General features: G+C 57.6%; 1 protein-coding gene across 15 annotated transcripts in view; it reads right to left on the minus strand.

The window, feature by feature from the left end:
• Positions 1-12,108, minus strand: part of AKT2 (AKT serine/threonine kinase 2) — a 66,133-nt gene that overhangs the window by 38,750 nt on the left and 15,275 nt on the right. For 6 of the 15 annotated variants that reach the window (XM_060398083.1, XM_060398088.1, XM_060398082.1 and 3 more), the window contains exons 1-3: positions 11,591-11,827; positions 9,118-9,160; positions 7,797-7,927 (exon numbers count right to left, since the gene is read on the minus strand). The exons of 1 other annotated variant lie outside the window; for it this stretch is intronic. The gene's annotated coding sequence lies outside the window, so the exon portion shown is untranslated. Of the gene's footprint in view, positions 1-4,577; positions 4,748-5,261; positions 5,403-7,796; positions 7,928-9,117; positions 9,161-11,590; positions 11,828-12,108 lie in introns of those variants that run through there. 8 more of the 15 variants (XM_027978324.3, XM_060398086.1, XM_060398085.1 and 5 more) reach the window with 7 other exon arrangements.

Raw genomic sequence — 12,108 nt, forward strand, 5'->3', positions numbered from 1 at the left:
GACACTGCCCACCAGCATTCAGCGCGCTCCTGCATCTGATCCCTTTCTGCAGCACAGACGTGCCCCCACCACATCGCCTCAACTCGGACCTGCTTCTCTTTTCACAAGCTGACGTTACTGAGATCGACGGGCATCACACGATCCACGCATAACTTCATTTGCAGCATTCTTGGCAGGAAAGCAGTTATACGATCAACAACAGATCTTACGGGGAATAGTCTTTCACAAGAGGGTAGGAGGTCCACGGTAAACGTCACGTTCAGAGAAGGAACTGTGCCGAAGAGCCAACAGGGGCAGAACAACGGGAGCAGGAGTGACGGTGGCCTTGGGAACCAAATGCACCTCAACCTCGGCTCCTCCACCTGCCACGTGACCTTGGGCAGGTGCTCCCCTAGCTCCACCAGTTTCGTCATTCGCAGGTTAGACAACAAAGCCCCAGGGTTGCTGTGAGGATTGAATGAGTTCATCCCCGTGAGGTCCTTCAACCAGTGCCGGGGACAGCGACCGCACAGCACCTGTCTCCTATCATCCCTTCCCCTGAAGGTGGAGACACGGGCACACGACACGCTTCTGCGCCGTGAACCTCTTCCTACACCGCCTCGTGGTAAGCAGGCGACGCTGAAGGCGCCTTTCTCTCTTGATCTCCACATGCTCCCCATAGCCGCCCCATCTGTCTACTTGGAGCAGGACTGAAGACAGGCTGAAGATGTGGGTGGGCTGCACGTAACAATGGGACAAGAACAGGCACCAGAGCAGGCTTCCTTCTGTCCCCTGCCAACCTGGGCCTTAAAGCACCAACAGAAACCACGCCAAATGTTTGAGTCTGCCTGGCCACAGACCCAAAACACGCTGAGAGCACCACGCTGCAGCCAGTTCAGCTCAGTCACTCAGGCGTGTCCGACTCTTTGGGACCCCACAGACTCCCGGAGTTCACTCAAACTCACGTCCAGTGAGTCGGTGATGCCACCCAACCATCTCATCCTCTGTCGTCCCCTTCTCCTCCCGCCTTCAATCTTGCTTAGCATCAGGGTCTTTTCAGATGAGTTAGCTCTTCACATCAGGTGGCCAAAGTAATGGAGTTTCAGCTTCAACATCAATCCTTCCAATGAATATTCAGGACTGATTTCCTTTAGGATGGACTGGTTGGGTCTCCTTGCAGTCCAAGGGACTCTCAAGAGTCTTCTCCAACACAGTTCAAAACCAACAATTCTTCGGCGCTCAGCTTTCTTTATAGTCCAACCCTCACATCCATACATGACTACTGGAAAAACCATAGCTTTGACCAGACAGACCTTTGTTGGCAAAATAATGTCTCTGCTTTTTAATATGCTGTCTAGGTTGGTCACAGTTTTTCTTCCAAGGAGTGAGCGTCTTTTAATTTCACGGCTGCAGTCACCATCTGCAGCCAGAGGAACCCTGAAACTCAGCACAGCTCTGGGATCACATCACAGACCCTTATGAAGGCCACAAGGGCCCACCTGAGGAAGTCCCTGCCTGCTCTCCAGCCTCACTGGTCAGTATACTCCCCCCACCAACTTCCCCCTTTACTCCTTGCTCTCTCCCCACATCCATCCCAGGGCCTTTGCACACGCTAGTTCCCTGGCTGAACACAGTGCTGACCCATCTTCATGTGCTAAACCCTGTATCCTCAGGGAAGCCTGTCCTGACTGCCCCCGGCCCACGAGCCACAGGCCTCCTGAGCGCAGCTGTCCTGTCTGCTCACAGCGCTCACCTCTACTGTGCTCAGGCACTCCTATAAGTCTCCAGGAACAGTGCCTCCCCCAAGACTAGGGGCCTTGTAAGACAGGGACAGGGCTGGCCCTGATCCACACCGTGTCCCCAGCCCCACCTAGCCAGGGCCAGGCCCAGAGCTTTCATTAATTCAGGATGGGGTGGCAAACAGAACCACAGCCTTGGAGCTCCGAGTTCTGCCAAGTAAAGGTGAAACAAAAAATCCTGCCTCCACTCATTCCACAAATATGGCGTCCGTGCTGGGTCAGCACTGTTCTGGTCCCCGGGAGGCGGCAGAGACCAAAACAGCACTCCCTGCCCCAGGGGAATTTACAGGGGGGAGGAGGGAGGAGAGTGGACGGGCATTAAAACACAAACAAGTTAAATAAACAGGTGAGCTACACAGTACAGCAGGATTTGACAAACACTGTGGAGAAAGGCATACAGAGGACTAGGTGTGTGGGAACGGGGCAAGAGTTTCCGATTTTGTAAACGGTGGTGAGCAGGGCTCACTGACACGGTACAATCTGAGCAGAAATCTGAAAGAGATGCGGCAGCTTCATGGAGACCCAGGGGAGGGCAGTCCAGGCCGAGGGAACAACAGCACGAAGGTGTGGACTGTATGAGACACAGCCAGGAGGTGGTCAGGGGGAAGCAAGGAACCACATGGCTACAGAGAAAGCCGGGGACCTGGCTGGGCAGGGCCTGGGAGGCCACTACACGGGCTGTGGCTAGGAATTCTCCAGCAGGACTGTGGTTAGGACTCGGTGCTCTCACTGCAGGGGCCCGGGTTCAATCCCTGGTCGGAGAACTAAGATCTCAGGTACCACGTGGCATGGCCAAAAAAAGAAACAAAAAAAGACCCCACAGTGGGCTGTGGCTATTTCCTGGGGAGGGACGGGAACTGCCAGCATGAAGAGGGAGCAGTGGATGGAGCCCCGGCCCCAGCGAGGCCGGAGCAGTCCCCAGGAGAAGCACTGCACACTGGCCTGACTCTCCTGCTGCCTGCTTCCCTTGGGGACCAAAGGACCCACACCTCACAGATGGGGAACTGAGGACAGGAGGCTGCACAGGAGGCCACAGCTGACGGATGGGCTCACAGCACCCCAGCCCGAGCCTCTGCACCTCCCTCTTCCCTCGCTCCCAAGAAACCAAGCCCCCCCGACCCCAGCCAGCCCTCCCTTACCGCCCTGGATGCCCTGTGGAACTGGGCCGCCCCTGACACACACAAGCACGTCTGCGCACGTGCACACACAGCCCCTAGAGTCCGGCTGAGGGGCTCCTCCCTCACAGACACTGCTCCACATCGCCATCATCCACCTGCCGCCCCAGCCACGAGCTGAGGGAGGTGCTGGTGGTGTGAGTCCCCACCCTATCCCTAAGGGCACCTTGGAGCAAAGACACACGGTCCTGAGCAAGGCCAGTGGGCACAGGCGCTGAGTGCTCACAGCAGGCCAGGCCTGGATGCGTGTGACAATCCTGCCTGTGACCCAGTGAGGTAGATGCTCTGACTGCCCGTTCTTCTGAAGAAGAAACAGATCCAGCGAGAATAAACTGTGTGCCCAAGACTGTAACGGCAGGCAGATGCAGACAAGAGGATTTTCTGTAATGATGCAAGTGTGGCTACTAGGGCTAGCCCAACTGAAGAACTAAATTCTCCCTTTAATTGTAATTACTTAAAATTTAAATAGCCCCTCGTGGCCAGTGGCCAGCACAGTGGAGGTGCAGCACCAGGAGCCTGAAGGAAGGGGTGCGGGTCGGGGTGAGCACCATGGGTGCTCAGCAGCCTGGGGCTCGATCATCCCAGCCTGCCGAGGAGCCACTCCACGCTACACCGTCCCTCCCCGGCCCTGACCCTGACCCACTCACCCCAGGGTGAGACCCACACCCACACCTGCTCCTGTTCGATTCAAATCCCGACCACCACTTCCAGGCTGCAAGGGACGCTTCTCTGAACGTCAGCATTCTTGTCTACAAAACTGGATCCTGACACCAACCTGACCTAGCATTTATTTTGTTATTTCAAAAGATGCCATTTTTGACAACCCAGGGTCGTCGTGGGGACCCCACGAGACTTGCTGCAAGCACAGCTGACAGTGAGGCCAGTGCTCTGGAAGACAAGCAGCAGTTACACCACGGCGAACTCTTCTAAGCCAAGGCCAGCCTGAGCCTCAGTTAGCCAGAGCTATGGTGGAAGTGGCAGCTATGTTAATACTATTACTAGCAGGTTAAAAGGACTCACCCAGATGATTCATGACATGCCCATATTAACTTTTCAAAAGTACCAGCTACATGAAAACACACAGCTGAAAAAAGCAGACAACCTGCAGACACCACCCCAAAACCCGAGCTCAGCACCCCGCACCGGCACACCCCCCCACTAGGTCTTTGGACGCCAGTTTGAGAAGCACGACCCTAGGGAACCCCAGGCCTGCCCAAATGACCTGGGTCTGCCACCCTCCTCTCCTCCTCCCGCAGCTCCAGCATCGTGGCCTCCTCTCAGGGTCACCACATCACGGCTCTCCCACCTCAGGGCCTTTCCCACACTCTACCCTGCCGGCCTGGATGCCTCGCCTCAGGAGGTCGCCCCAAGGCCCTTCCCGCCAGGCCCTTCCCAGCCCTTCCAGCCGGGTCTCTGCCCCCTCCCCCGGGGCGCTCACAGGGCGCACTCCCTCTCTGTGTCCGCCTCTAGACCAGGCGCTGCTCCCTGGTGGCCAGAGCTGCACAGGCCACAAAGCGAGACACCCAGCGAGAGAAAGGGCACACAACCAACCAGACACAGCCACGGGCTGGCTCCACAGCCACTCAGCAATCACACTCCAAGGCGGGGGTAGGGGACCCCTCACCCCTTCCCCCTGGCCTCTGTCAGGGGGAGGATGGGGCTGGCCAAGGTCAAGGCTCCATGGGCCTTAGCGGATAGAAACAGGAAGCCGCATGCCGTCTCCCAAGCAGACATCGCATGGATCTAACTCAATCATTTCCAGGACAACTGAGGCTTGCTTCGTGTCAGCTCTGTCTAGAAGGAGAGAAAGCAAAGAAAAGATCTTTAGACCAACAGGAACAATCCCAGAAACAGTGGCCATGGCGTTGGTCACAAGCAGAAGAGCCAGTCTTAAAAAGGCGGACTTGACCCCAGATAGAGCTGGGTTCAGATTTCACATCTGTCACCTACCAAAACTTTTAACTTTGGGTAAAGCCCTTCCAAGCCTTCATCTGGGGAGAAGAGCCACCTCAAGCTCCCAGGCTCTGCTGGGGAGCAGTGCCTGGCAGAGAGAGCCCGCTCTGCCAGTTCTCAACAACCACACGGCCTCCTATGCAGCACCGTGCACTTCAATTTCCCACCCACAAAATGGGGGGACTGCTGCCTGCCTCACAGGCTGCTGTGTCTGAGGGAGCACATGCAGAGTGCTCAGAGCCTCTGCTGGGTGACGGGTGTGGTGAATATTCCTGTCCGGTGACTGGCCTGCCACCCCTTCCCTGCCAACCCCCAGGCCCAGGCTGGCCGCATCCAGAGCCCCTTCTCCACTCACAGGTACTCAGCCTGACAATCTCCAGCAATAGCAGCTCAGATCTGCCGAGCACGTTCTCTGGACACGCTAGCTCCATGGGCCCCTCCAGGGCCTCTCGGCAGGAACAGCCCCCTTTCAGAGAGATGAAATGAGGCCCCAGGGCTACAAGGCAACCGAGAGAGGAGCCAGGAGCAGGGTTCACACCAAGGTTGGCTGCCCCCAGTTCGAACTCCTACACAATAACCCACAGATGATGAACACCGAGACTGGGCTGGAAAGGCCGGGGGTGGGGGTGGAAGGGAGGCAAGGGAGTGGCAGGCACCCCAGCCTGTTCGGAAAAGGGCCCACAAGGTGGCAAAGCAAGGCAGCTTTGGATTTCTGGCCTCACCCTTAGAAACAACATCTGCGGAGGCGCTTCCTGGGCAGGACAGCTGGGCCTGAGGAACTTCCTGCGGGAACCTGTGACATGCAGGCTCCCCTTGGCCAGCCTGGCTGTCCCCCATTCCCGCACCCAGGGCAGGCAGGCCTCGATGTGGGCAGGCGCCGGGGGGTGCCGAGCTCGGGGCCAGGCTGAGCTCCCACCCCAGCTCCCTCCCTCCCTCCCTCCTGGTCCTGCTCCCAGGGCCATCTCCCCAAGCTGGGCCTCTTGCTGCTTGGCTGGTTGTCCAGAGAAGCCTGCCACGGAACCACCCCACTGTGCAGCCCAGAGGCCTGGTGGCTGACAGTCTTCCACTGAAAGCTCTTGGGAAGTTGAAGAGAGGCCTAGGGAGGGGTGGGTGTCCCTGGAATCCCTGGAGACTTGGAGATCAACTGCCAAAGACGCTCCCTTCCAATCCCCCTTCCCAAGGAACCAGAGGCCCAAGGATGTCTGCTCTGAGGGGCTCTGCTCCTTTCAGGAAGACTCCAGACAGAGCCTGGGAAAATCAAGAGCCAGGCTCCTGCTTAACACACTAACCCTTAAATTCCAGGCTCAGGTGTGGGGTTAGAGGTCGCCCTCACCCCTGGTTATCACGCACCCTCCTGGGCTGGGGGGGAGGAGGGCCTTGGGAGCCACTCTGCCCAAATACAAAGCCTGTCAGTGTTGGGGGAACCAGCATGGGTTACTGGGGCTCTCCAGGCCTCAGTTCTCACTCCTGGGAGGTGGGAAAGTAAAGTCACTCAGTCGTGTCTGACTCTTTGTGACCCCACGGACTATAGCCTACCAGGCTCCTCCGTCCATGGGATTTTTCAGGCAAGAATACTGGGGTGGGTTGCCATTTCCTTCTCCAGGAGATCTTCAGACCCAGGGACTGAACCTGGGTCTCCTGCATTGTAGGCAGACACTTTGCCGTCTGAGCCACCAAGGAAGTCCAAGGGAGGTGGGGACCAGAGCCAACCCCTCCTCGGTCTGAGGGACCTTCACTCATGCACGTCCTCCCATGGGCTCTTCACTGCAGCACCTCCCCTGGGAGGCCTTCTCAGGTCATTCCAGCTAAAACATTAGGTCCCCACGCCCTCTTTCCCCTGAGCTCCATTCATTCCACTGAGAGCTCTGGGGAAGCTGATCAATTTGAAACATTAATCACAATCTGATTCCTATCACTGGCTTGCTTGCTGGGAACCTGCCTCCACTAGAAGGCAGGCCCCGCCATCCAAGTTCTAGAGCAGCGCCAGGAATGCCTCAGGCCCTCAGGCACATAAGCGGGGAGTGGAAGGCAGAACCCGCAGGTATAGTTTTTATCAGGCATTACTGTTGTTCTGTGCTGTTGTTTGAGATTAGCCCAGCTGCTGGGTTGGGGAGGGGTGAGCAGAAGATCAGCCCATTGAGCCTCCCCCATGTGTCCCTTAAAGGGAACAGCCATGGGCCCTGGGGAACACGGTGTGAAAACCACAAAGGAGGCGGCCACCATCAAGGTCTTTGCTCATTCTCTATCAGAGATTCTACTCAAGGGGGAAGTGGGAAGCCTGACGGGCTCCAAAGTCTATCCCCGCCCCAGGGAGAAGCCTGAGAACCTCTCAGATGGCAAAAGGCATCTTCTAACACCCTAAGTCTGTCAAAGCCACTCTTCAAGACGGTCTCGTGAGGCTCCAAGTGACCCTGCCTGCCCTCAGCCCCTGGCCTAGCCACCCCCCTGCACTCCGCCCAGGCCTCTGTGCAGCTTACCTGTGCCTCACCAAGCCCTGTCCTTCCTGCGACTTCTGCGCTGTGGTTCCTCACACCCCCAGGCTGTTCCTTCTCCTCAGGTCACCTTGCCCATCTGGGATCCGCTCAGAGGCCTTCCTGGCAGCCCGTCACACCTGATTTTAATTGCCGAGCCCCTCCCCTCAATCTGCCCCAAGTGCCCCTCTGTATCCCTGGTACCTGAAAAAATGCCGGGCACGGAACAGGTGTTCGGTAAATGCTGGTGGATCAACAAAAACCTCTCATTTCACTCAGCAATGCCTTCAGGATCACTGCCACGCTTCCCGCCCCGGCCCACAAGGCAGCCTGGCCCCTGACTCCCACAGGCACTTCTGCTGCCCTCTGGGTTGGAGACTGCCTCTGTGCCTCTCGGCCTTCAAAGGGACTGTTCTCACCTGGGTTGAGGTGGTCACCAGCACTCCCAGGAGATATGGTGGTGAAGAGTCAATGAGAGCACATACAGCACAAGGGTTTCCGCAGAACCTGACGTCTGGAGAGGAGCTAGAATTTCGGCCTCGGTGGAGCTCTGGGCAGCAACGGTGGAAGAGAAGAGGGGCCTGGGGGATGCATCTGCCAGTCTCACAGTATGTCCCCTACCCCTTAATCCTCCAGAACCTCAGTCTCCTCATCTGGAAAATGGAGATGCTAATTTCAGCCCTGCCCTCCTCCTGGGATTACCTGATAGGGCCCTTTAACCTGGGAAGGACCTGCAAAATCTTAGTAGAAAAAATAAGAATTATAACTGTTGAGATCTCCTGAGGGTTCACTGTGCGTCCAGCACTATTCTTAAGTACTGGTAACAGGAAACGTTTGCTGCACGCTCACTGCTATGCCTGCACGGTTACAAGTGCCTTCCACAAATTAACCTGTTTAACCTTCACAGCAATCTATGAGGAGGGACTCATCCCATGACACAAGCGATGAAATGAGCTCAGGAAGACGGAGGACTTGCTCCCAGTCATACAGGCACCAAGGGGTAGGGCTGGACTTGAACCCGGTGCTCTGAAGCACTTCAATGCAGCTCTTCACAGAGATTACAAACCAGGACACCAGACTCCCAGATTCTGGCTAGGCCAGGCCGGGAGACTGAATTCCAGGACAATGCCTGAAAGGGTTGAGGGTGGTGAGGTGGGGAAGGACAGATGCCCTCAGACTGCCACCAGAGCATTTATGCAGTGCCAGGCACGGTTCAAGAAGCTTCTCTTGGATTAATTGATGTGGTGCTCACAAAAGCCTGAGGTGGATGCTGCTCTAAGCCCATTGCATGGAGGTGAACACTGTGGCCCAAGGTCACACAACCAGAACGTGAAAGCATTAGAACGTGCACGTGAGCCCACCACGCCATCCTTGTGCAGGGACCTCACACACGGGTGCCCTGGTAACTGTCTTGTGTCTCTCCTGCTTGTTCCCTCCCGGCTCCCAGCAGACAGTCTGCCCCCAGTTAGAAGATGCCCTGGCTCAACTCAGAGGAGGAACCAAGTTTTATCTGCAAGCCCCAAAATTGCTAGGCTGGCTGTTGGCAGAGGTGCTCGAGGCAGCCCTAGGCCCCAAGGCTGAAGGGAAGAAAATACCCAAGGGTGCAGCTGGCTGGAAGCCTGAGGTGACTGAGCCCCACCCCCCCTCCCTACCCAACACCCCACCCCGCCACAAGCTTGGGGACCTAGTCACTGGAGAATTCGTTCAAACCCCAGTCTGGCCCCCAAGCGTCTGACAGACCTGAGAGAAAGCAATTCCTCCTCCGAGCCGCAATTTTCTGACTCTGAAAAATGGACAGAAACACCACATCCACCCCTGGGTTCAACAAAACCACTGTTCCAGTTACACGCAGGCAAGAGGTTCACTCTGAGGCCAAACCAGGCCTGGGGTGCACTTCCCAGCTCTACCACTTCCACCTTTGAGATGTCGAGCAAATCATTTTACTTTGTAGCAAGGGTCTCAGTTTCCTCACCTGTAAAATGGGTATCACGCTGCTGCCTAGCTCATAGGAGTGTATAAAACGGGAAGAACTGTATCTACCCCATGGTTGTGTTTGGAGGTTTGAATGAGTTCATGTGTGTAAACAGCCTGTCATGTGCCTGACAGGTTGAGAGTTCAATAAAATTCATGAACTCTGGAACTGATTTGCTACTCTGTGCCTCAGTTTCCCCTTCTAAAATGGAGATCATGACAACAGAACACAAAGTTCTAGGATGTGAGTATCCTGCAAGTTAACCCTTGAGACGCATTCTAAACAGCGTGTGGCACACAGAGTGCACTCAACAGGCACTGACCTCACGATTATTGTTTTGACTACTGCTGTTAATCCTATCAGGCAAACCCTCTAAACATTAGCAGATCAAAGGAAGAAACCCCCAGAGAAATTCTACATAGCAGTCACCATGGCCTCACAGAAGCTCAGGGACCATTCTCTCCAGCAATCACAACCCATGGAAGCCAGTCAGCTTGGAGGCTGACGGTGTGGACAAGAGCGACCGTCTGCCCACTTCCACCACATCACCAGCTCACATTAGCTGGGTCAATGAGGGATTACGGCCAGCCCTCCGGGAACTCCAGACCTAGGGCAAAGGTTACGGAGCAAGCCAAGGTCACAGGCTGGCCTGAGGAGCAGGGGCTATGGCCTCATGACTGGGGCGAGCTGCTCCAAGCTCCCACCCAGCAATCACAGTGAGAAACCAGATTCGTGGGGTAGCTGCCCCCAGTCCTTCAGAGCAGCCTTCCTCCCTGGGTCAGTGTGGGCTGGGGCATTCCCCGCCCGAGTCCCCTTGGCCTATGGAGAGAGGAACAGCTGGGAAAACAGCGCTCAGCCTCGCTGCCGCTAATGGTGAAGCCAACTGTTAATCGCCTGGTGGAGAGCGTAAACATGATGGGCGGCAGGACTGCTAACCAAGAAGACACAACCATGTGTCTGGCCTTCTGGCCAGGATGGAGGGGGCTGGACACCAGCACCCACCACCAACCACTATCAACCCAGAGGTCCTGATGGATGTTTTCTCTGAGGAGAGTAAACAAGGTTCAAAGGCAGACATGGAGGGCCTAATGATGCCTAGGACTCTTGCTGAGCCCAAGTGGCTTCCCAATGCAAGGAAAAAGGTGCTCCGAATCCCAAGGATAAAGACGTCCCCAGCCACCCTGCCTTCGGGGAGAGGTGGCCCTCAAAACACTCCTTCCTTCCAAGTCTTAAGCAGGTCCGGGGGCACAGGTCCTCAAATCCAAACTTCATAACCCCTCCCCTCCCTAATATGGAGCCGAAAGCTCAGAAAACAAGTGCCGTCTAAGACGTCTCCCCCCCCCCACCCCACACCCCAGCTAAAACCACGGCAAGAATCTGCCACAGGTGTCCCGCAAACCTTAAAATATAGTTTAATAATATGCAAAGGTTCTAGGGTAGAGAGCAGCCCCATTGACCGTCCAGTTCCCCCGAAAGTCAACAAGAAGTTCAATAAAAGTGATGCCCCCTCCAACTCAGTGTAAACCCCAAGCTCCACCCACCAAACACAGAAGGCAGAACCCCTTCCTCATCGCTCGGCATTACCGGGCTCCCACAGTGCTCCCCTAAAACACCCCTCGGGCCCGGCTCCCCGCCCCGCGCGGTCCCTCAAGATCACAAACATCCCAGCTCTCCTCCTCTGATACGGCGCAGCTCTACTTCTAAGGATGCCCCCCCCACCCCGCTCCAGGACCTCAGTGGTACAACCCACAGGGCGCTACCCCGGCCACACTTGGTACAGTCCCCCTCCCCAAAGCCCCCACCTCTCCAAACACGCTCTAGGAACCCTTCCCACAGCCCCGAATAGGTACAGCCCCCTCTACCGGGTGAGGCGCGCCCCCTCCAAGGCTCCGCACCCGCTCGCCCAGCGCGCCGTCCCTCCCGGCCCACTAGCCCAGCCCGCACACGCCGGGGGTCTGCGGCCCCCAGCCCTCCGGACGGTCGGTCCCCGGTCTTTGATGTGCGCCCCCTGCCGCCTCAGTGGTACAGCCCGCCGCCCCCGCCCCCGCCCGGCCAGTCCCACCGCCCCCGCGCGGCCACCCCCACTCCGTCCCGGAAAGGGGGGCTCAAGGACCACGGTCCCCGCCCGGCGGACGCCGGTGGTACGGCCCAGGGCGGCTTTGCGGGGGGTGGGGGGGGGGGTCCGGACGCGACCATCGCGGAGGGGGGGGCGCGCTCGGGGACACGCGCTGGCGCACTCACCTGTCACCGCCGGCCGCCCAGCCTCGCAGGCGGGGTTCTCCTCCTGCCCATCGCCACGCTGCGCTTGATCCCGCTCCTTACGTTTCCTGGAGGCGGCGGCGGCGGCGGCAGCAGCGGTGGCAACGCCTTCGCGGAGCCAGGCCCAACGGCTCGCGCGGCGCGGCCCCCCCCCCCCCTCCCCCCAGCCCCCGCTTACCGCCCCCTCCCACCCTCTGGACGGAAATACCGCCTTCTCCCGCCACAAACAGGAACTGACGTAAGACAGGGAGCGAGGGACCCCCAAGGAGCGCTAAGGCGCAAGCGCAAGGTGGCGGAGGTGGCGGCTCAAGAGAAGGGCGCCTGCGTACTGTCGGCAAGCTTGAGCCGGCGTGGGCCTGGGATGTGCCTCGCGCAGGCGCCAGAGGGGAAAAAGAAAAAAAGAATTGCGCAGGCTCAGTAGGCCTCTGACGACTGCTGTCCCTAGAGGCTGGCAGGCCGCTGTGATATTGCCCGGCATCCCCTGGTCCTTATTTACATAC

This window comes from Ovis aries, chromosome 14 (assembly GCF_016772045.2).
Source record: "Ovis aries strain OAR_USU_Benz2616 breed Rambouillet chromosome 14, ARS-UI_Ramb_v3.0, whole genome shotgun sequence".
NCBI classification, from domain to species: domain Eukaryota; kingdom Metazoa; phylum Chordata; class Mammalia; order Artiodactyla; family Bovidae; genus Ovis; species Ovis aries.